At 46.1% G+C, this 19,829-nt stretch overlaps 1 protein-coding gene across 2 annotated transcripts in view; it reads left to right on the forward strand.

Moving 5' to 3' along the window:
- Positions 1 to 474: 474 nt before the first annotated feature.
- The window catches only part of FLRT2 (fibronectin leucine rich transmembrane protein 2), a 91,168-nt gene continuing 71,813 nt past the window's right edge, over positions 475 to 19,829 (forward strand). Inside the window, exon 1 of one of the 2 annotated variants that reach the window (XM_044436616.1) lies at positions 475 to 607. The gene's annotated coding sequence lies outside the window, so the exon portion shown is untranslated. Of the gene's footprint in view, positions 608 to 5,113; positions 5,224 to 19,829 lie in introns of those variants that run through there. The other variant, XM_044436617.1, reaches the window with a different exon arrangement.

Consider the following 19,829-nt stretch of genomic DNA (forward strand, 5'->3'; position numbering starts at 1 on the left):
TCCCGCCCGCAAAGGGTTAAGCGCCCGCCGCTGCCTCGCGCTCTTTGCTAGACGGCGGAGTTTCGAGGAAGGCGCTGTTCGAGGCAGGCGACGCGGCGCGCTGCTGCTGCTGCTGCTGCTGCTGCTGCGGCAGCCCCCGCTCGAAATCCGCCAGGCTCACGCGGGGAAGACGAGCGCCTCCGGGTCCTCTAGGCCGCGCGACCTGCACCGGAGCGGCGCCCGCGGGGACGCCGGCGAGAGGACGGGCACGCTGCTGAGGAAGACGCGATCTGCGGGCAGGGCGCACACGGAGGCGCGCGTGCAGCCGCCGCCGTCTTGCTGGCAGCTGGGCGCTCGCCGGGGTGAATGCGCGCCTGGACAGCGGCGGCGGCTCGCGGAGCTCCCCGTTGCTCGTCGCTCCCCGAGAGAGGATCCGATCTAGCTGGGGCAGCTGCTGGGGAGGATGAGGACGAGCCTGGCTCTCGCCAGCTATGGAACCAAGCCAGCCCTTGGCGGTGATCCTTAAACCAGGACAATGCAGGAGTCGCGCTGCTTCCCTCTCCTCCTTCCTGACCCAGTGGGGTTTGGGTGAGATCCAGAGGCAGAGGAGCCGCCACAGTTTCGCCAGGTAAACCGCCTTGCCTAGCCTTTTCTTTTCCTCAGCCGGTGCTTCCCGTCACCATCTGCTAGAAAATCAATGTGAATATTAATGGTACTAATAATACCAATAGCGGTAGGCAAATAGACTGAGGACTGAATCCTAGAACCCGGGACACGTCCTTCTGCCAGGGCTCTTAAGTTGCATTCGGAGAGCAGGACCCAGGAGGCGTGCGAGCCGGGTGGATGCCTTGGGGCTGCAGGGCGGGCGGGGGGTCGCGATGGGGAGAAGTGCCTGGGAATCTCTCCTCAAGGCAGGAGGGATCGCCCATATCCGGTAAGAGACTTTGGGAGGTGCGGGAGAGGGCGCGAGGGGCGAGCGGGGAAGGATGCTTGCGGTCCTGAAACCCCTTACTCCAGCGTAGTCTCCCTTCTGGTCAATGTCATACTGATTCTCAGCGTGGCAATTCGGTTTTGTGTAAGCTCGGTCCGTGTAAGCGCGCGTGTGCTGGAGTGAATTAATTTCCCATCAGAAGGCTCCCGCCCCCCGCTTTCTTTTTCCTTCCCCCCGTTTTATTTTCGAATCCCTCCGATTCCCCCCGAAAATGTCCACGTGGATCCCGATCTTTTTTTGGGAAGGAGACGTCGCCCTGCCTTCACGACCCGAGCAAAGGCCGAGCAAGGCTTTTCCTCTCCTGCTCCACACCTGTTTGCCGCGCAGCCTGAGCCTGGGCGCACTTAATCGCAAGTAAGTTCCATGGGAGTTCCGTGGGACTTACTCCCAGGCAAACACGGGTAGGATCGGGAGGCGCGAATGATTGGCGAGGCTTTTGGAAAAAGGTGGGAAGGCTTCCTCCCCGCGCCCCTGCGAATAAGCTCGCTCGCTCGCTCGCTCGCCTGCGCACACTCTCCTTCCAAATGAGTATCCAGAGGCAGTCCAGGGGAGACGCTGAGTGGCCCAGTCCTTCCGGTCCCCTTCTGTCTTGGCGCCCCCTCCCTCCATTTTAACCCAAATGCACTGCTGAAGTAAATAACCCCCCTGTATTCTACCGCCCCCCGCCAGTCAATCACTGTCTCACAAACGGCTCCCTCTCGCCTCCGCAGAAGAGGGGCGCTCGCGCTTTAGGGTTATTTTTAACTCCTTCGAGGCTACTGGTTTCTTTCCTTCCTCCTACTGAGCACGACGGAAGGAAAACTTCATGCCCAGCAGCTCCGGCTTCACTGGCGATCGCTCCCAAGCTGTATTTCACCACGGTGCCAGCTGTGCGTACCAGCCTCGAGCTGACTGACCGCGTTTCGGTTTAAGATCTGGATGGCTTGATTCCTTTCCCCTCCCCCTCTCGCTTTCCTCTCCTGCGGTCATCGCTACACTCCAGGGATTTAGTTTTTCTAGCGGGCGGGCGTCGGGCACCTTTTACTTTTAAGTGTTTGTGCGTGTGTCCCCCCCCCCTTGCGCTCTGTGTGTGTGTGTGTGTGTGTGATTCTTGTACTGCTGGCCACGGTTACCCAGTCGGGACCGGACCATCCGGCGAATGGCGACTACCATGCCTCTCTCAGTAAACTCAGCGGCCGCGTGTGTGCATGTGTGTTCGTGTGTGTGTTCGTGCGCGCGCGCATGTAAAAGAGAAGCATTTTCTGAGCTGCGCCAGGGGAAATAGAGCGGCGTGTCTGGTTGAGCTGAGCCCGCGTCTTAATCTACTCCTAGGCTTTGCCAGTCGAGTTTCTCTGCTGCACGGAGACGGCCAGCCAGGAGAGGCTAACGCACGCCACTTTTCCTCGGGGCGGTATATTCCGGTTGGCAAGTGCGTTCGTGTGCGTGCGTGCGTGCGTCTTTAAGCCATATTGGAATAGCGCCGGATGCCTTCATCCCGTTTCTAGCGCATTGCTCCTAACGTGACAGTCGGGGGTGGGCAAGGAAACGAGCACGTTTATTGCTGTACATGTGAACGGGGAGGGCCATGACATAGGGCAGTGTGGCCTTTTGCTTGGAGTGCTGATAGGCTTGGGCCTGATAGTTCGCTCACGCGCCAGTGATTGAGCTCAGCTGCCATCGCGGATGCCCATATTTCGCAGCTGAAACCCTTCGCGTTTCCCTACCACTGAACGGTTGATGCGTGTCAGTTGAATGTCTGAATGGACCCTATTAAAAAGCATGGTGTTGAACTTCAACATCTTAACGGCTTTTTAAAAAGTCTAATAAGATGCCAGTACCGAGGCGCTTGATCTATGAGATGGCCTTTCCACACCGACAAGCCATCACTTAGCTTGCGTGGCCGTCATCTGGTGATGGAAAGGTGCGTAGGAGAGTCCGACACATGGAAACACGGTGGAGAAACGCGTGCCAGGGCACTTCAGTTTTGAGCTTATAGGGGTTGGGGGTGCGAGGAAATGATCCGCGTGAAACGGGGGACCACACCATCCCAAGGGGATTTTAAACGCTTTAAGCCAATCTCCCACCCCTCAAAAAAAGCCTCAGACCTTTAAAGATGGGCAAATGGGACCGACCGGTTGCACCGATTTTAACTCCACCTGTGGGTCTAAACATTAGGTAAGGCATGCGATCTGGATAATGCCTAGCTTGGTCAGCAGGATCTAGCCGGATGCAGCCCCCCTGCCTCTCGCCTCCCGCCCTGTGCATTACAACAAGGTTCCCCTACCATAAAATTGCGAGAACCAGCAGAAAATGCCCTCCATGGAATAGATGATCTCGTCGTCGTTGTTCATTTGTCTGTTTCTTAAATGGTTTACCCCGAATGCATCATGAGGCTTGAGGGAAAGAGACATGTGGATGGATGATGCACACATACGCGCACATTCCTGGGTTACTCCAGCCTTTTGGAAAAGTTAGGCTAACGCAGCACAGATCCCTTCGTTTTCCGGAGATTTGTGGATATATTTATTGATTTTATTTTGCTAGGAAAAAGTTCAAAGGAAGTGTGTGTGGTTGTGGGTGGGTGAACCACACTGTGGGCCGCATCCATACGATCTCTCTCTCTCTCTCTCTTCCTTCCTTAATGACTATTATTTATGCTGCCACAGAGAAGGGAGTTGCTTGCTTTCCATTTTTATTCCCATGGAGGCGAAGCGTTCATCAGCTCCCCGGGACGGTAGGAGACAAACACAGGATAAAGCCAGGTGGCTTTTATTCCTCGGGGCTGGGACGAAAGGTTGCCTTTTTAGGAGGGCTGAGCGGCGGGTGGCAGCCTTTCAAAGAGCCAAGAAAACGTCTTAGCTACGAAGGAAGGGTCTCTTTTAGCCCTCCCCCCCCCCGTGCTTTTTCTTTCTCTTTTTTGTCGGGGAGCCTCTATTGGGGCAATTAAAACGGCTAATGCTCGCGTTCGCCGCTCGCAGCCGAGAAGCTGGAGGCTGAGTGACTAAGATCCCGTTCAGTTCTTGCTTCCCGTATTCTATCTGGCAGATGCGCACGTAAAAATAAAAAAGGGAAACGCGGGGGAAAGTCGTGCCAGGGTGAGGTGGGACTGATAATAATTCCGGAAAAACCGTCACTTTAGCTGAATAATCTTTCGGTAAAGGGTGGGTTAAGCGTTCTTTTCTCTTTTTTGTAAGATCCGAGATCGACTTTGCTTCTTGGAGAGCTTTCAGGCTGCAGCCCCTGCCTTCCAAGCATTCTTTAAACTCGAAATGAGGGAGGGACTCCAGAAAGGGAGGCAGGCAAGGAGGGAGGGAGGGAGATGGCTATCAACTGAATTCATTACTGTAAACATCTCTCTAGGGTGTCAGGCAAGAAAAGGGGGGAGAGGAGCCGTGGACTGGGGGAGGGGGGGCGAGAAGCCCCGGCTTCCATTTGCGGGGAAGAGTCAGATTGGAGACCTCATTACCGCGAAGATCAACCTGCAGAGCAGCGCCGGCTCTTAAGGCAGACGCGGGACCGGGCAGGCAAAGCGGGAGGAGGCGCTCAAACGCGCGCGCGGGCGCGCGCTTGCACCTCTCCGCTCACGCATTCACGCGCGCCCGCGCACATACATGCACGGCCGCCTGCGCCCGTCGCCTCTGGAGATTTCTGCGGGTCCTGCCCGCTCGGGGTCCCTTGTGCCGGCGTGATCCTTTCTCCCGGGGCCGAGAGACAACCGTCGGCACAGCGGGCTCGCTCCGCCGCGCCGCGCTCCTTTCGCTTTGAGTTTGTTGCGGGGACTCTCTTGCTCGCTCCCTCTTCGGGGCTCCCGGTCCCGGTCCCGGTCCCGCCCCGACCGTCTCTGCCTTCTCGGGGGACGAGAGCCGAGGGAGCGAGCCGGGCGCGCGCTTGTGCCTTCCCGGGGATGCTGGAGCCCCGCGCCGCGCGCCGGAGGAGCCAGGGGGAGGATGTGGCCGCCGCCTCGTAGGAGAGGGCGGCGAAGGAAAGTGCAGGGGTCGCTCCGCAGCGCGGGAGCCCGCGCCGGCGCCGGCGGAGGCGAGCGCCGCCTGCCCGCGGGGGAGCCGAGGAAGCCCGCCCGGCGCGGCGGCGAGGAGCTCGGGGCCCCGGCTGCACTCCGCGCCCTTTGGACACCGCACGAGGCGACGCTCGCCGCGCAGGGGGCGCAGCTGCGGCCGCGGCCGAAGAGCGGCCGTTCCGGGGCCAGGGACGCTCCCCGGGGGATGATGAGCCGCCGCGTCCCAGGAGCTCGCCGCCTCAGCCTCTCCGAGCCTCAGGTAGAGTGTGGAGCTCGCGTCTCTCCCCACCCCCGGGCTGGCCGGGAGTTGCCCCCGCTGCCCCAGCGATGCCCCTCCCCGGGCTCCCCGAGCGTTCGCGATGAAATAAAGTTCTTTTAGGGGCTTGGGACTGAATTAGGGAGACCGCTTGCCGCCTCTTCGCAGGGATACGCGTGTCGGCTTGCGTGTACGTGTGTTTGCGGGTGGGGAACAAACACGCAGGTAGGAGCGCAGAAACGTAGAGCGGCTGGATGTGACAAGTGCAGGGAAAAGGCAGAGGCGCGGTCCTCCCAAGCCACGATTCCCTCCGAGGAGGAGAGAAAGTATTCAGGTGGATGAAGAGGCGAGCTTGCAGCTTCCCTCCGTCATCCTCCAGGGACGCTTTCGCGCCCCTGCCTGTGGATCTGGCCATTTCCTAGCCCTAAAACGTCAATTCGCCCCCCCCCCCCCCACCCCCCCGACACACACACACACACACACACACACACACACACACACACACACACAGTATCCTCCCTCTGCCAGCAAGTCTAAAGACTGCTGCTACTGTACATCTGGAGCAAGGCACATCTTTGGGAAAGGGGAGCGGACCTGGAAGATTGCCTTTGGCAGAGGAGAAGTTGAAGAGGGAAGCCAGTCCAGGAAGGGAACATCAGGTTAGTCCACGTGCTGACAAGCATTATGAAACTGGAATGGAGGGGTGCAGGGAGGGACCTGCAAATAGCATCAGTATTCATCAGATTCCCATCAATAGCTACATCAAGGCGGATTTGATGGCTTGTGGGAGGGAGAAGGAGGCAGAAATTGCGTTTCAAGTCTATCAAGTGGACAGGAGCCTTATTTCATGGAGCTGGTCAGACAGTTGATGCCTTCTGACAAGGCACAAAGGGGGAGCGTGAGGGAAGGAGGTTGAACCAAACAGCTGAGAAAGCTCTCTAAAGTGTGAAATAAAACATACATTAAAAAGAAGCCAGCTGTGGACGAAGGGAGAAGCCATCAACCTTCTTCTCTGGAATGGAGAATCAGTCAACAGGAGCTTTTAATTAATTTTAATGGAGGAAATCTGTTTTAAGGCTTACAATAAGCTAATAAAATCCAAGGCACAAATCCATGTAAGAGCCAGTGCTTGCAGATAGAAAGTGCTGATTAGCTTTCTGTAGTTGCTGAATTTTTATTATTTTCTTTATTTTCTGTTACTTGCTTTGATTCAAGTTAGATTACAAGACTGTGGTGGATGTGTGGGTGAGGGAATGACAATGAGAAAATGTACGTGAAGCTCTATTGCTTATGCACAAGCATATTCAGAGGTATATTTACTCTGAATATTTGTCTCTCAGCTCCTCAGTGCTTACAAACTAATCAAACCAATTTGGAGCTGAAACTTAATCTTCTGCAGGCAGCTTAATCCTACAGTCCTCTCTGTATCAAAAAAGAAAAGAAGTAAAACGAATCCTCATGAAGTTCATTCATGGATTCATACATTGAGGTGCATATTGGGGGAGTCTGTTTCCAGACGCATTAGCAAGCCCATCCTGGATTTCAGAGAAACAGAAGGGAGAAGCCCTGAGTGAAAGTGTGTGTGTGTGTGTGTGTGTGTGTCTTAGAAACACTCTGGAAAGGTGGTGTTTTTCATTCTAGGCCAGCATCTCAGTACTTACAGAAAGGGTCACTGTGAGATTTACAGAGGGTGGGCACTACACATTTCTACGCACAGGAGGGACAGAGCTAGGCAACAGGCCTCTGGAGAGGTTGATGCATTCTGTTTCAGAATTGCACTAACCTATCTGATCTATTGGAAATGAAATGAAAGAAAAGGTCGCACAGATCGTGAAAATCTGAGGCAGCCCGCTCCTTCCGTTCAGACCGGAGAGGATAATTTCTTTCTTTTTATTTTCTTCTTGTGGCCTTACTTTCTTAACATGGTCTGCACTCCTATCCCCTCTCTACCTTTCAACAGTAGAAAACAAAACCTGCCTGCCTCTTCCAAAACCGCACGGCTTTTCTGCCCATTAAGCCCAGGTAATCTTTACCGCTTCTCTTGCAGTTACTTTACCCTGTCTCATGTGGTCCAGTAGCCCTGTACTGCACCAGAGAAGTCCTATGGCTACAATACTGAGCCCTCCATCTCTTCTCCCAAGCTTCCCCGAAGGAGCCAAGCATCCCACTATTTTGTAAGACATCACACCTTGCCCTAGCAGACACCATAAACGTCAGCTTGGCATTAAGACAGTCATGTGGTTAGTTGTGAGCAATACTGCAGTCGTTAAAACAGAAAAGAATGGAAATCACAGACAAGCAGAGCTTAAAAAGTGGACTTCCTTGTTAATTGGCCTGAGATCAGAATGCTGGATTCTGTTTGAAGACACCTCTGGCCCAGACAAAAAATAAATGGTTGGAATGTGCACAAGTGAGGCTGATTGCCTTTTTCCCATAAATACACGCACGCGCGCACACATGTGTGTGCGAGAGAGAGTTTTGTGAGATATGATTGTTATCTTTCTTTGACTTTCAGGCTCTGGATTTAATTTGAGCCATTGCTATAAGTCATGATAATTTCCTGGCCTGCCAGAGAAGTTTGATATAGAATTAGGCTTCTCTGTGGAAAACAAGCCTCCTCCACCCATTTTGAATGTGCAACATGGCAGTGGTTTCAGTCAAGGACAGGGGAACACGGCTGTGTTGGTAAATGGCAACTTTCAGATAGGACAACCTTGTTAATAATATATTTTTCCTATCTGGTCTGCTCTTGGCATCAAAAGTAGACATTTGTTTCTTGACAAACAAGCAGGAGTCCCAGCATATTAACAAGTGTGAGCTTTCTTCTGGTGCACTGTATAAATAAAAGAGACTTACTCCAAATACCCCCTCTTAAGAGAATCTCGTTTGTTTCCAAGAAGGAGAGTCTCTTAGTCATCTCTGCACCCTCAGCTCTTAATCTAAAAGTGAGTTCATTTTTCACTAGATTACTTTCATATAACTTTGTGGTTTCTGCCACAGTGATTCAAATCCAGTCCATTAGTGACCTCTATCTGTGAGAAGCGTACAATCAATGCATGTTCTCTCTCCCCTCTCTCCTTTTCTTCTGCAAAGTATATTAGTGTGGGGGTGGGGGAGAGGACAACAACTTCTGAATCCCTTTGGAGTTTTGAAACCTTAAATTACTCAATTGCTTACTGCATTCAAAGATGGCGTTCATTCTGAGTACACCTTGTTATGGCAGTACAGAATTCAGAGGAATGCAAGTTAAGTCAGACTACAGTTAAGAATTCAGTAAGAATAAGACATACCAGCTACCTGGATTTGGTAGTCCACTAGTGATTGTGGATTAGCTGACTTAATAATAGCATGAGATAAAATGCAGTTTGGATCATCAATGATCTACATTTGCTCTAGAAGGTCTGCTGATTGAGTATTGTCTCCAGCAATCCCATAGGACTGGAACTTGAAATGCGTAACTTAGCAAAGATGTACAGCAACCTATATTTAAGTATTGTAACATGCATTTAGAAATAGCACCCCTTCAAGCCCCCTCCTATCCATCTGTGTCTATGCTGTGAATATACATCAGAGATGAAGGGACTAGATTGTCATTAACAGATGGTCCTTTTCAGGAGATTATTAAACCTAGTTTCCCAATATTAATTTCTCTCTTGCTTGTATCCAGATTCATATTTCATGTTTTAGTTAATTATTGTGATTTGTGAATTGAGGGCTCAAATAATTGCATTGCTTTGATTAGGGAAATAGTTTTGTTTGGCATTTTCTAGATGATATTTGATGTATTAGTGCTGGGGTAATATGGTGACATTAGATGCTTCACAATTCCTTACTTCCTTCTGGCAAGTCTTTGCCCAGAAGTAATTCTTTGGAGACTTTCTATCTTTTCTTTTTTTCTTTCTTAACTGACAGTTTAGAAGAGCTGTAAGGCAGTAATACATAGTGTGTGCATGTGTTTTGTGTGTGTGTGTGTTGGGAGAAGTGGAATTTGTGCTCTTTGCTGAAAAAGTCAAAGGAAAACCATACAAAATGACTATTCTAGAAGAATGCATAAGCATCAAGCAATTTTTTTTTTCATAAAGCAACATATAACATATAGATTTATACCACAGCTTTAACCTACGCACATCTAATTGTTCTATTCTGGGGGGCGGGCTTTTATCAGAAGATTATTTATAAAAGGCAATAAGTTTTGACAGAAAATATTCCAGTATTTTCTGAATCTTATTCAGTTCAGCCATCTAATAAAATGCTTAATTAGCATAATGAAGTTAGTTATTTTCTGCTGGTGGCCCACACTGTGATAGTCCTCTTCTTTGTTCCTTCACTAGCTATTTAAACAACTAATAATGTTTAGTTCTCTTTCATTTTTTCTCTTTGAATTGAATTGAGATTCAGCTCTAGTGAGCTCTTAAAACAAATATGTCATGTTAGATCCTAAATTCCAGAAAATGTAATGATCCATAGAGAAATCTGGAAAATACCTTCAATTTAAATAAAGAAAACATCCTTTTTGGCCTGCTTCTTAAAGGTCCCTTGTCTACCTTGTACTGAGCCAGATCTGAGTGGCTTGTTTATTTTAAAGTTAGATCCCACTGATTTGGTTTAATGGAGGGCATATTGTTCCTCCTGTGTATATGTGAAAGCAGCATTCTAGAAGCTGACCATGCATCTGTGTAAAACAACCACTGCGAGGTGGGCATCCGTCCCCAAACTGCTTACCTGCAGGCTCCTCAATTGGCTTAGATGGGATTACTCTACACTGTGGCCGCAGCATATCATTTGCAGAATTTTGAAGGGGAAAATTGCTGTGCTCACTTCTTTAGACGCTGCTAAATCTGTTCCCTTTCGTATAGTACCTAATGGGATTTTGTTGCATCCTATTGATTCCTGTGTTACCACTTGCCAGAGCAATGCCATTGGCTCAGTCCAGGGTCCTCTACGCCTGCCACTCTGGAGTGTCTGCCAGGGCATTTTGATCATGCCTTGAAAGAGGTGGAAGCTGTCCAGAACCTTTCAAGTTTGGTCTGTCCCTGTCTCTCTCCTCAGATTGATCCCCCAAAGGTCACCACACATATTCTGACATGGCTCTCTGTGTCCTTCATAATTATTAATCACTGAGCACCTCGTCAACTGATAGCTTAATGGAATGGTTCTCTGTGACACTTTGTGGACTAAGGGCCCCAGTCACGGAGATTATTATAAAGGAAATTAAGTTGCAGACATAGTAGGGTTATAACCCGAAAATACTCATCATAATCAGAGAGTCAGATCCTAATAAACTCTTGCTTGTGTAAGTGATGAGCTTTTTTAAAAAATCAGTGTTAGGATACTTACTGGATCTGTAAGCTTATTTAGACTGGGACTGATCTCTGGCTTAAATTGGCTGGATTTTGAAAGGATGAAGTGGTGCTGGGGGTGCTGGAAATATTGTTTTACACTTCATTGTTGAAATCTGAAGCTGAAATATAATTAATGATAAAGATGCCAGTCTACTGGGATGCTTTTCCTGTGTGATTCCCACTGAATGAAACAGAAGCTACAGAACATCCCATTACAATGGCCTTCTATAGTAAAGCTCAGAGTTTCAGCCTTAAGGGAAATGCATCCAGTGCATTCTTGAAATCCCCTTGGGTTACTTGAATTAAACCAGGATTTATTCTATACTCTTCAGTTGAGGGTGCATATATACCCCAAGCAGTTGCTATCTGCATTCCATTGCAGGATAGATAATATGTGACTCCTTCGTGAAAGACTGGTGTTTTAGACTTGTGGGTACCTTAAGGTCCCTTAATGCAGCAATTAAAGAGCCAAGCATAATATGCGGAAGGGATCAGTCCTGCGGGCATTGTCCCCTTGATCTGGAAGCTTAAGACCCCACTAAAGCAGATCTTCTCTCATCCAGGAGTGATTGCTTGTAGACACACTGGCTTGCCTTCTCAGAGATGTTTGCCCTTTGATATTTCTGTTCCATCTAATCCTAGGCATGTCTCTGAAAGTAGCAGCTATAAACTGTCCACTAGCTATTACATGATACACTGATGGAAAAGGTCAGACCTCAGAATGGAAACCAAATCCAGTACCTTATTGGGACAGAAATGGGTTGATGCTGCCAAGAATGACACTCCCAACTGCAGCTGGTAGTGTGTGTCATTGTCTTGATAAGGAGAAAATGGCAACCATGGGTCAAAGGGAAGTAAATGCTTCATTTCTCACCTGTAGCTGCAAAATGGGTCCAGACACACCCTGAATATTTTGACCTGCACGGACTCCTCTCCATGGTGGGATCACAACCTTTAAGGCACAAGTGCTGTGTTGATGACCATAGTATAAAGATAATGAGGATGCTAAAGAGGCCTGTTTCCATCCTCTCTGCTAAAGGTACTTTCAGTGCAGTGGTGAGTCTTTCATTGAAAGGTAAAGCAAATGTTGCTGAAAAGGTGGTCCAATATGGTGCTCTCTCTGGTATGTTCAATCAGGGATCCTCTCTCTGCTTAATGATGGCGCATTCATCTCTTCATACTTCCACTACACAGAAGTGACATTGCATGCAATGGAAGCAGTGTGCCATGTCCCTATCTGTATCTCCATGTCCCTTTTTTTCCTCTTTGAAGAAAAGGGAACAAATGCAGGTTATTATTGGCATTGTACACAGCTCCTGTATGCTGTGGGGAAGGCATTGCATCCATTTGCCTATGGTGCATGCAGGATTCCTGGTCACTCATTATGTGAAGCAGCACTCAGTGTATGCTCTGTAGTTATGTGTTCTTTTCAAGACAGGATTTGTAGAACATGTGAATCTGCTTCAAAGCAAACAGTAATTAAAAACAGTGGTTGGTCATCCAGAACGTCTTCTCTTTTATTAAAGACACCAGAGAAGATCTAGGTGGTCAGATTATCTTTGTTTAAAGCTGAGATACTGGCATATTCATTTGGACAGTAGCCAGATAATAGAATCATCCTATTTGTAAGGTACCAGGCAGCCACTGAGTCCAAATCATGTTCCAAAAGCTGGATCTTCTGTCAGCTAGGGCTTTGAGTGATCCAACCATAGCTGATACAAAGCATATTCAGACCAGATGTCCTTTCAGATGGCTCAAGTAATTGAGTCAGTCCACATCCTTCAGGAGAAAGTAACCGTCTTCCAAGTTACTGCTAAGGAATAGTAATATATTCCCCCGTACAATTCATTTATATCCTGTATAAGCTGATTTAATCCTTGGTGTATTCCTTGAAATGTAAGCAAATTTGACTGGTGTGCATTATGCATTTTAAAAAAGTAAATGTTAATCAGAGTCATATTCTCCAGGCGCCCTTGAAAATGACAAGCAAATTAAGACCATCTGACAACTGGGAGAGCCAAGTGATAGTCTAGGGCCTTATCAGAAAACGAAGGCTTAAAAAATGTTGGACTGCCTTGACAAACTTGGATGTCTTTGTTACTTTGAAGTTGCTAATAAAGTTGCTTGTTTTGTTTCTTAAAAACTATCTTAGTTTCCATCCTCTTAGCTAAAAGGACCACCATGTTTGATATATACATTTTTTTCAGAACAATCCTAGATCTGTCTTTTTGGACTTTTGAAGGAAGCATACTTCCAGTCTTTCAAGAGCACCTCTCTGTTGGCTGCCCCTCAGGGAATGAAATGGCAAACACTACAACCCAAAGTGCACATTTTGGTAGCTTCAACTAAAAGTGTTGAAATCTGGACAGTTCTGTTAAAGGAAAGGCAGAGAGAGGGAGGGAAGCACATCCTCTTTAATGCTTCTGGTGCAGTATTTGAAGTGGAGACTCTCACTCACATGTCACCCACAGTGAAAGATATGAGCTTGGTGCACAAACAGGATATATAGGTCATTCATGCATCCTGTTTAGGAGCTTTCTTCTCACATAGGAACTTAGTCACTCTCTCTTTTAGAGATGCAATGCAAAGATGGACTGGAGCTTGACTTTGGCTGTGAGGGGGAAGAGACTAAAAGTGGACTTGCTTATTAACTGATCTAAACATCCTTCAGGAAACACATATCTCCTTCTCTCTCTTGCACACACACACAACTTTCTGATCCATTAGAACCAAGTAGATCTATCCAACACTTTCTAATTGGGGAAGAAGAGATTGCCTAATATGATGAGCAGAATGCACTGTTTGCACAGGGTGAAGAATGCCTGGATTCCTCACATCTTTGGTGTTGTTTTAACAATGGAAGCAACAGAATATCCCCTTCCAAATTATTCTACTGAACTGAAGAAAACTGTAGAAGGGAGTTATAACCAGGAGTAAATGTTTGAGTGTTAGTTCAGTTCTGTTACTCAAAGCAAATGCTTAGTTGCAGAATTCCTTAATTATAAGTGTATGCCTTTTGTATTTGGTTCTGACTGGTGGATCTTGGAGTAGAAAAAAGGAAAGGAAATCCCGCGAGTCTGAAGTCTAGCTATTCCTAAGTGAGGATTTTGAAGAGAGACAGAGAAAGCAAAGCATCTGAAACGTTGTTTTGCTACCTGAAACAATTTGTTTGATCACACACCTACAGGCACCAAACAAATTTATTAATGTTTTATCTGCATATCACATCATCCCTTTACTAATTCAGTAATATTCTTCCCTTGTATTATTTATTGAGTCAAACTGTGTGGAGATAGAAAAGATCCCACAAGCACTGCAGTTTATATCCTGCCTATTTACAGCCCTCATATGGGATCCATTCCTTCAGGATATTTTAGCTGTTTTAAGGATTTCCAGTCCAAGAATTCCAAATATATTTCCCCCTTTTTATGTGCATTCATCGATTTCCTTTATGTGCAACTCTGTGATTGTTCAGAAATGTTACATTTCACCAGTGTCTTCCAAGGGAAAGCTGCAGCTGGTATCTTCAACACAGAATTGTCTAATGCAGATAAAGGAACTATGAATTGCTAAGTTCCTTGCTTCAGGTCAGTCTGTGCCCAGCAGTAATGCTTACAATTTTGCTGTCTGGCTGGTTGCCAGAATTCTCAATGGAAGTTTTTCCCAGCTTTTCCCCTCCCTGTACCTCCTCCCTCCCCACCTCTCTCTCTTTGAGTTGATCTGCAGTTCACCAGTAAGTTGTAAAACATGCCTTTGCCTGTTTTTATTTCAGAAACTACTTTCACTGTTTGATGAAATTAATTTCAATAGCTTTCTGCTGCAGGAGTGGGGAAGAACACAACAGCAATCTTTACTCAGGGAGAAAAGTGTCTACTATTACTGCTCGGAAAATAGGGAAGCAAAACAAGGGCACAGTGGACAGCTCTCTCCTAAAACCCCAAATGCCTTAGAGGTGGCTTATTGGCACTTCCTGCACCACCGATAGAGACTTTTCTTAGCATTTGTAGTGGGGCTGCAGACAACACTGTTGATTTTAATTGCCACATGCCTGCAACCATTTAACAAAAAATAGTCTATGTATACAATAGCATCTCTAGAGAAGGAATATATAAATGTCAAAAACTAAGCTCTATACTCCACACAGAGGTCCTTTATAAATCAGGAATAAATGAGGTGTTTAGAATTGCTGCCAGCAGCCCTGGCAGGGGGGGTGGATGGGGAAAAATTGTCGATCTGCCCAGATTCTGCTTTCTTGCAGAAATTTCTTATCAGCAGATGCACACGCATCCGACATGATGTAATTGCAGATCTCCAGATAAGGCAGCCGTTTGACTAAATGTAGATGGATTGGACCTGAGCACTGATGATTTGGCCTGGTGCTACAATGTGAAACAGCTGAGTGCGGAGTGTCTGTGAATTTCCAGCAGCCAGCCGAAGGATAAATAAGGAATTGCTTTGCTGGAATTGTCTGGCATAGATTCTTTGCCCTTCATTTGTCCAGCATTGTAAGTGTGTAAATCAGTTTGTATGGGTCGTGATGACTGCAAGATTCACAACCACTCATCTCTCTGTGACATTGATGGAATCTTTATTGGATCAAATGCTTTGGAATTCTAATTATGATTCTCTGCTCTTTAGTGTTCCCCTCCAGCCATCAATATCTCATAAACAATCATATTTTACAAGCTACAGGAAGATAGTTTAGGAAGATGTGTACTGACTAGGGCAAGCTGTCCCACACGGCGCCGTAACCAAATCACTGCAGAGGGATCCTGTTCTTCAGTGCTTAGTGGTTGAAGATTTGAAGGACTTGGTCAAATCACAGTCTTTCTTACAAGGAGAAAGGGCAGAGGGATAACAGGTAGCCAAGCCAACATAATGAAACGACCACAAAGACTCTGTCAGGAAATGTGAACATTGGCGTTTTTATTGGTGGATTATTGGGGAAATTGTTAAAATATTATATATGATGTACTTTGGACTCTCACTCTTCTTTTTTGAGCATAGCCTTGTGGTGACTCAGCATCAGCGCCAGGCAATTTCTGAGTCCATTTCCCCACCTACAGTAGGCTGCAGTCTCCCCTCACCAAAATGGCTGCCAATTCAGCAGCAATTCAGTTATGGAACAAAAGCAGCCTTTTTCACTTTGGAAAGTGGGATGCAGGAAGCACATGCCTTGCTGTAACACAGGACTGGTCTTCCAGAAACTTCGGAGATGTGTAGATCTCCATTTAAACACCTGATCCTGAAGTTAAAATGCAGCTTCAGAGTGCGGTAGCAACCCAGAGATGAGGTGGGGTGGGGAGAGGTCCCACACACAAAAAGAAGCAGCCAGCAGCCTGGGGGCAAACATCTCCCATCCTTGCTGTACCTACTTTGGAGTAACCTTCATTCAGCAGAGTGGGAAAAATATTCTGCTGTGGGCCTAAAGCTCTCACTAGCAAGCATGCCATGTTGAACAGGGTGGGGATTACTTCATATGGCAGAACTGCATGGGTTGGGCAGGAGCCTGCCATGGAAACTCTTTTTTCATTATTATTAGAAAATAATGAAAATTATCTTTAGATACAGGCCTGGCCTTCAGTATTGTGGAGCACAGGCCTGCCAGGCCTTCCTAGCAGTCATACAGTTCTGCCTGCTCCACACACATTTTCCCCACATGCTCACATGGCTACTTCCTCCACCTTACCTACATTTTCCCCAACTTCTCTTTCTTCTAACCCTTTGACTTATTTCCGCCACAAATGCCTCTCCCACCCTTTGCCAAGCTCACTGCACAGGAGGGACTGTTGGTGTCTGGGGCCCCTGTGAATGAAGGGACTTTGGCACTCCATTGGCATGTATTCTAGGGCACAGCTAGTGTGTGGTTGGAGTGTTGCATGGGGCCTTGGTTGATCAGGGTTCTTGTCTACACTCAGCCATGAAGTTCACTGTGTGCTTTTGGGCCGGTCACTGGTTCTCAGTCTGACCTACTTCCCAGGGTTTTTATGTGAGGGTAAAATAGAGATAAACAGCAGGATATATCAACTGCCTTGAATTCCTACCAGGAATGCAAGTGGGGTATAAATATAAGAAATGAATAAAGCAGGCTTCAACAGCACAACTGCTAATTGACCACCCCTGAGAAGAAGTCTGTTGCAGGAAGTGGTATGGAGACCTGAGGAATTAGACAAGCCCATTGAAAGCAATCAACATTCTTTTGCCATCATCGGCCATTGTGGTGGCATTGTGCTGCCAAGGGTTGAAGGAAAATGTAAGTTCACCAAAAATAATATTCTTATGACATTTATTCAGTAAATGAAGGAGAAACAATTCCATGAGATGGTCCCTCTCCCAGCTTATCATTTCACTGATTCTTACGCATCTTTACTTGGGAGTAAATTCCACTGAACATAAAGCTGCTTACTGCTGCCTAGACAAACAGAGGATTGCAATATTTATCTCTGATGCCCCTGCCCTACTTTAAAAAAAGAAGACAATGATGACATCATGGGCCATAATTTCTGAAGGCATTGCTATTCAGCTGGATCATCAATCAAGAAAAGGTTCTGATTGGTACATCCTCAGGTACTTCAAAGTAAGCTGTTGGGCTGTCATGAGATTTGCAGAACCCAAGATGAGGCATTGTTAGAGCATTTCCCACAAGAATATCAGACATTGTCAGATTCCCCTAAGAGTGTATTCATTATTTAAAGTTATGAATACTGCATTACTAAGACCTGAGGTCCTGTATTTCCAAAGCTTCTGTGTCAGCATTGCACAGTGTGAGTTTGTAGCTTGAAAGATACTTAGCTTGTACATCTGTTCATAAACCTGCAATATCTGCATAACATGGCAGTCTCTGTTTCAGCCACACTACTCTGGGGTTGCAGATAGACACTAGATGGATCCGTGCACTTTTAAACATGCTTGCTCTGGGGAGTTGCCAATATGAGTCAGTACTTTTGACAGCCTTCATCAAAATGTCCATCACGTTGAACTCATTTCTAGCACACTCATATTTTTCATACAGATTCAGGCCAGATAGACAAGTATTGAACCAAAAGTCATTTTTCAAAGCAGACTGATCTGCAAAGGAACATACACGACTTCTATTAAATCCCTCCTCCCCCCACACACAATCGATTTAACAACGAAAAGAAATAATCCCACACCTTTGAACGTTTGATGGAGGAAATTACAAATGCACAAGGGGTTCACGACAATGATGAAGACAAATGAGCCAGCTGCTTCGTGTAGGCCAGTGGAATCTCTTGGCAGACATGTTGAAACATTAACCTCTAAATAGGGCTGCACAAATCAGCAAAACTGAGCTCACTGAGGTTCTCCAGTTTCCACCATTAAGCTGGTTCCAAGTCATGTCCATATCAAATTGTGAGCTGTTTTGAGAGGTTTCACACACACACAAATGTGCATTTTTGTGCATATTTCCCAAATGTACCTATTTCCACATCTTTGAACTTTCTTTTCCTATTGAGTAAAGCAAGTTTGTGCATATTTTTGAAATGTAGGAGTTTCTTTGCACATTTAGTTTTGCATGGGTCATGCTCCAGTCTGAGAAATGTTGAGCCTTCAGGCCGCAGATCACATTTAAGTCTAGGTGTGGTTTTAGAAGGTGGAAATTGGGAAAATGCTGGTTAAAAACTAAACAAAATGAATTCCTCATTCATCTCTACCTCTACAGTTTTCTACACAACCAGTAAAATATTGATATAAAGTATTATCATTTGTGCACATTGTTGTTCCTGCTTTCATTCAGCATCCAAACCCAAATAATCAGGGTTTCCATACTCAATACAACTGGAACTTTAAGACTGAAAGTTATTTAAAGTAAATTAGGTTGAATTTTTTTTTTTTTAGGTTGAAATTTTTTATTTAAATAAATAAATTAGGTGGATCCTTAGACATTATTAAAGGAGGAGGAGGAGGAGAATGAATAATGAGGACACAAATTTGCATAAGATGTTCATGTTACCTGTAGGGATTGGGAAAAAATTGAAGGAGAAATACAATATATCTTCCATAGTGTGGAAGACAGAGGCGAGGTAAACCACATACCTGTTTAATCTGCTATCTAATAGCTAACAGTTGATAGGCAACTTCAAGACCCCCATGTCCTTTCTTACATCATTGTCCAATATTTAAATCATAGTTGGACTGGATTGTCCTCTGACAGCCATTTAATTAGAAGACTCCTCTGTAAAGTAGGACAGATGGCAACCCTGTAAAACAGACTACAATTCAATCCTGACAGGTACCAATAAAGCAGTTTCTCTCCAGTGCTAGGTATCCATTCAACATGGAAAAAAACCCAACATACACATGGAAAAAAAGAGAATTTACTACATGTGGTTTCCATATAGTGATATTCTGAGTGTTTCAGTTCTTCTAAAATACAAAGAATATCCTGTTTCCCAACAAACGCACACAGAGTTTCAGGAGCTGCAAGGCTGGCTGTGTGGAACATAGCGGATCCTTAGTGACACAAGGTCTCTTACGCAACATCACTGATCATTGCACCAAGGGAATGAGAGATACTGCAAGAACAAATCATAATGGACCTGACTTTGCAGTCTGTAATAATTGTTTCTGCTTTGGAAGAGAAATTCTTCTGGAAGTGATCATCATTGAGATGCTGTTGAGCAGAGAGTATTGTCCTTGTCTTTGATATTTCATAGCACATCTATGCCGTCACAGGAACGTAAACACTTAGGCAGGTCTTGGGCTGTGATTCTATATGGATGGCTTCATCTTTTTGCAGTGGAACAGTATATGATATTCATAGCCACATTCCTTTATATTTTTAAATGGCTGTGTGTGTCAAAAGGAGAAACTCTAAAATTGCTACAAAAGTGTGGATTTTTATCTGTTGCAGATGAGTTTTTAATACGTTTTACACTTAGAACTTAAAAATCATGGGAAGGAAATGAGAATTTGGCTCTGGAACTGCTCTGAATTGAAAATTACTTTCCTTTCCTTTAAGGAATTCAAAGTGATGTGCTAGGCCACCCAACCCTACGCAAACACACCTTTATTTATGTATGCAGTTTTGATGCTAGCCAATAGTCAAAGCTCTCTAGGCAATTCACACCAATTTCTAAAAATACAGTGCACAGAATAATTAAGAATAGCACAAAAGTTGGATTAAAACAACATCCATTTTCCCAGTATGTACAGCTTAAAAATATTAACAACTAGAACACTCTGCAGTACAACCAGACCTGTCAAAAGTCACTGACATAAATGCCCCATCATGTCATTAAATAC

This window comes from Varanus komodoensis, unplaced genomic scaffold, assembly GCF_004798865.1.
Source record: "Varanus komodoensis strain SLA01 unplaced genomic scaffold, ASM479886v1 scaffold3, whole genome shotgun sequence".
Classification (NCBI taxonomy): domain Eukaryota; kingdom Metazoa; phylum Chordata; class Lepidosauria; order Squamata; family Varanidae; genus Varanus; species Varanus komodoensis.